Here is a 5,663-nt window from a genome sequence, read left to right on the forward strand (position 1 = left end):
AATTCCTAATATAAAATAGAAGATTTTGTATGATTGCCAATGAGACATCTCTCCACAAGAGACCAAACAGACACAGAAATTAACAACTATGGTCACTGTACAGCATTCAACAATGAGCAAAGACCATACCGAATAGTCAGCTATAAAAGGCCCCGAAATGACAATGTAAATCAAACTAAATGGGAAAACTAACGACCTTATTATTATGTACAAAAAAAATGAAAGAAAAACAAATAGCATATTTCACTGCGTTTAGTCGTCTATTTTTAACTTTTTTGGATTCGAGCGTCACTGATGAGTCTTTTGTAGACGAAACGCGCGTCTGGCGTATATACAAAATTATAATCCTGGTACCTTTGATAACTAATTATATATACACGTTGCAATAGGAGGCTGTATGTAAACTGTTGATATTATTATGTGGTATCTACCAAATTTACAATTGTATTTCTACTAATCACTTTAAAACGATTTCAGGAGTCACACGTATTTCTAAAGACTATGAATACTACAAACTACACCCCGCTCGTATCGTTTCTCTATGCACATAGATGACCTTTTTTGTTGCTCTTAATACTGTGGATTTATAATTATTCACGGATGTATCAATTTTATGCATGAGTACAGGTTAGCCAATACCATACACGAATCAATAGTAGATAAAGGCAACAGAAGTATACCGCTGTTCAAAACTCATAAATCCAGGGACAAAAAAACAAAATCGGGGTAACAAACTAAAACCGAGGGAAACGCATTAAATATAAGAGGAGAACAACGACATAACACCGAAACGTAACACACACAGAAACGGACCAAGCATCAGACAAAACACTACGAGAATAACAAATATAACATGAAAACCAAATACATGAATTAGGGATAGACAAGTACCGTGCCACGTCTGATCTCAATATCTCAAAAATAAGAGAAAACACAAACGACTCAACGTTAAAATGCAACACACACAGAAACGAACAATAATATAACAATTGCCATCTTCCTGACTTGGTACAGGACACTTTTAAAGGGGAATAAAAGTGGTGGGTTGAACCTGGTTTTGTGGCATACCAAACCTCGCACTTTAATGGCAAAGTTAAATATAACATTGAAATGACAACATAATATTACAGGACTACAATACAAATAAATAGGAGAACATATTAGACAAAGAAAAACATGATTAATAGATAACAAAAAGCAGCAGGTTTAAAATTCAATACGCCAAAAACGCGCCTTGTCCACATAGGACTTACAAGTGACGCCCAGATATAAAAGATCGAAAGAGAAAAAAGTAATAAGTTGTACAGCACTGGAGATAAAAAGTTGAAAAGGTTTCGCCAAATACGGCATTGTTTTTATGCCCGGGATAAGAACATTCTTATTATATAGAACAATCATTGCTATTGCAAACAGTAAATTTTATCGAATGAATATGAAAGAGATATACATAAAGAAACTGATATATTAACTAATTACAGAAAACTAAACCCGAATACATAACGCCCAGATATAAAAGATCGAAAGTGAAAAAGGTACAAAGTTGTACAGCACTGAAGATCAAAAGTTGAAAAGGTTTTGCCAAATACGGCATTGTATTTATGCCCGGGATAAGAACATCCTTATTATATAGAACAATTCATGCTATTGCAAACAGTAAATTTTAACAAAAGAATATGAAAGAGATATACATAATGAAACTGAAGTATTAACTAATTACAGAAAACTAAACCCGAATACATAATGCTATTAAAGTTTAACACAGAATAGACACACCCGAATCAGTCCAGGCGTCAACGTAATTACAAAAATGTGAGCTGTGTCCATTATAACCACAATCTAATATCTGGAGCAACTTCGTAAACTTGAATACCAATTAAAAATGTAGTAACAAATTTTCTATAATATCTAAGGATCAGATGATTGATATAAACGAGTACTTAGAAATACTTTTTGTAGATTTAGAATAAGTTTAGACTGAATTATTTCAAGTTTCTAACCCAACTGAGGATTTTACTAATGGCATATTCAGGAAAAGTCATATTTCTTTTTTTTTAATTCAACTAATTTCCCTCTTACATGAGTAATTCGTATGTTTACAAAAAATCTTGAATGAACGCCAAGTCGGTTACTTATTCCTTATTCCTTTTTCATTACTTATTCCTTATTCGTTACTTATTCGTTATTTCTTATTCGTTACCTATTCGTTACTTATTCCTTATTCCTTATTCGTTGCTTATTCCTTATTCCTTATTCATTACCTATTCGTTACTTATTCCTTATTCCTTATTCGTTACTTGTTCGATTTTTAATATCCTTCCCCCTTTTTAATAGTTTATATTCTTCTCTCTGATAAAAGCTCTAAATTTGATGAGGTAAAATGACACTTTTATCACCTATATATACGTAGTTGTGCTACTGTCCTCTTACTGTAGGTGAAATCATCCTTTTAGCGCTTGTATAAAAGAGAAGATGTTGTATGATTGCCAATGAGACAACTCTCCACAATAGACCAAAATGACACAGAAAAAAATAACTATAGGTCACTTTAACAATGAGCAAAGTCCATACCGCGTAGTCACCTATGAAAGGCTCCGACATGACAATGTAAAAAATTAGCGTGTACTCACCCATTTCAGCGCTCACCTGATACCCTGTTACTTATTTGTTCCTTATTAGCTTGTAATACGTCTGCTATACGTTGCACATTTTAAAATATATAAGTACTGTTTGTGTCTCTGGTGGTACCTTTTGGTTTTTATTACTTTTTAAAGGTTATCTACCCCTATTAGAACTTATGTTTCCTTATTCGCGTATAATACGTGTGTTATACGTTGCACGTTTTAGAAAATGATTTTTGATTGTTTTCTTGTCTTTGTTGGTAGATTGGGGTTTTAAGAGATGATACAACTCTGTAAGCGTGTATATACCCGTTTTAGCGCTCGACTGTTACCCTGTTATTATATTCGTTACTTATTCGCTTATAATACGTTTGTTATACGTTGCCCTTTTGAAAAGAAATATTTCCGTGTCTGTTGTTGTAACTATATTTTCCTAGAGGTGAAATACACCTATGAGCGCGTATGTACCTGTTTTATTACACGACTGATACCCTGTTACATATTCGTTCCTTATTCGCATATAATACCTGTGCTATACGTTGAAACTTGATTTTCAATTGTTTTCTTGTCTCTGGTGGAAGATTTGAGTTCTAAGAGGTGATATAACTCTATAAGCGCGTATGTGCCCGTTGCAGCGCTAGACTGATACACTCCCTTACTGAAAAAATCAGCCTCCTGCAAACATTTGCTGCAAGTCTGCTGCGAACTTGCTGCAGACTTGCAGCGAACATAGAGTCCGTGTTTGCGGCGTGTTTGCTGCAAATACGCTGCAGGTCTGCTGCAAACAATTTACCATGCAAATGAGTGTTTGCCGCAGACCTGCTGCAAACATTTATATGCAAATAAGTGTTTGCTGCAGACCTGCTGCAAACATATTTATGCAAATTAATATTTCTCCTGCCTGTTTGCTGCAGACCTGCTGCAAACATTTATATGCAAATGAGTGTTTGCCGCAGACCTGCTGCAAACATATTTATGCAAATTAATCTTTCTCCTGCGTGTTTGCTGCAGACCTGCTGCAAACATTTTTATTCAAATCAATCTGTTATACAATTAACCAATGTCTGCTGCAAACAATTTACCATGCAAATGAGTGTTTGCCGCAGACCTGCTGCAAACATTTATATGCAAATAAGTGTTTGCTGCAGACCTGTTGCAAACATATTTATGCAAATTAATATTTCTCCTGCCTGTTTGCTGCAGACCTGCTGCAAACATTTATATGCAAATGAGTGTTTGCCGCAGACCTGCTGCAAACATATTTATGCAAATTAATCTTTCTCCTGCGTGTTTGCTGCAGACCTGCTGCAATCATTTTTATTCAAATCAATCTGTTATACAATTAACCAATGTCATGTCATGCATGTTGTGTACACATCATTTTATCTATATTACACAGCAAATTCTTAAAAAGTTATGTTACATCCATTCATTCATAAAATAATTCAATTACTTTATCATTTGAAAAATTGTCATAGCATAAGTTTAAACCCTTTAACATGTTTAATAAGTTAAATTAATTCCAAGTACGTTCTCAAATGAATTACATGCATGAATCTAAAGTTAAAAAGATTTATTTGAAAATTTCTTTGCTCATGTATATGATTATATACAGCTATAGTTAAACTAAAATTGTCACAAAATTCAACTAGACTTACATATATTTTGTAAGTAATAATCTCTAAGCATATGAGGGAGTACTGCACATGCATGTATATTGCATGGTTACATATTTGAAAATGTATTTTAAACCTCATGCAGATATCTGTGGAAGGAATGAATTTCATAAGTTAACATTCTACGATGAATATGTACTTACAAATAATGTCTTTAAAAACTTATCTGTTAATTGCCAAACTATAATGCCTCCCTGAACACTAATATATATCATGACACAAACATCACCAACATTTTCAAATTTCAAATCTTTATCTTCCAGGAAGTTACCAATAGGCATGCTCAGTCGTTTTATGTAGTTTCTTGCAATGCTCTTGCAAACATATACAATTGTCAAAGATTCCTGCAATCTAGCTGCGAACATCCCTTATATTCTAGTTTTTCCTGCAATCTTACTGCAAACATATTTGTTTCTGCAAGCTTGCCGCATGCTTGCAGCAAAAAGCTGCAATGTTTGCAGGAGGTTTGCAGCTAGCTGCGAACATCTGCAAACATTATTCAAAGGGTTCCTGCAAGCATTTTGTTTGCAGCAGACCTGCAGCAAGTTTGCAGCAGATCTGCTGCAAACATTTCAGTTCTGTAAGGGAGCTGTTACTCATTCGTTACTTATTCGCTTATGATACGTTTGTTATACCATGCACTTTTAAAACGAAATATGTTCGTGTCTCTGGTGGTAGCTATGTGACCATGTTGAAAAACATTTTTTTTTTAATTTGATGATTTCACACGTGTGTAGTGCTATCTAATTGTAGAATGAGAATGTTGTACACTCATATGTCATTCAGTGGACTGTAGATAATACTGGTGTAAGTAACTCTTTTAGAAATGATGATTTGCGTTTTCCTTCACAATATGGCATTATTTGTCTTTCTTTCTTTGAAATTGACAAAGTTATTTATATTCAAATACGATTATCGAAAACATCTAAAATTAGACTGTAGGGCTATCTTGATATTTGATTTAATAGATATAAATAAGGTGTCTGCACATCGGCATAACTAAATTAGTGGCGTTTGACTTTTATTTGGTACCATCCTACTTTTCCATCTCATTAGATATAATAATAGACTGTGGCATGATCGTGATGAGACATAACTGTATGGGATGTGTCAGTTGATGAATCTTATTATCTCTGTGTGGTATTGATTTGTAATCTTTGGTCCTACTTAAGATAATTCCTTCGGTCTTTGCCAGATTATTCACCCAAAGCTTGTTTACATGTTGTCTCGACCGTATTTAAAGTGCACTGAGACAGGTACATAGTTATGATGGTATCATATTAAAACAAAGAGATAACAAGTAAAATAACAAAAAATACCAGAAAAATTTAAAAATTTAAAAATTCCCTGAACAAATGGCAAATTCAAA

The sequence above is a fragment of the Mytilus edulis genome, chromosome 7 (assembly GCF_963676685.1).
Source record: "Mytilus edulis chromosome 7, xbMytEdul2.2, whole genome shotgun sequence".
NCBI lineage: Eukaryota > Metazoa > Mollusca > Bivalvia > Mytilida > Mytilidae > Mytilus > Mytilus edulis.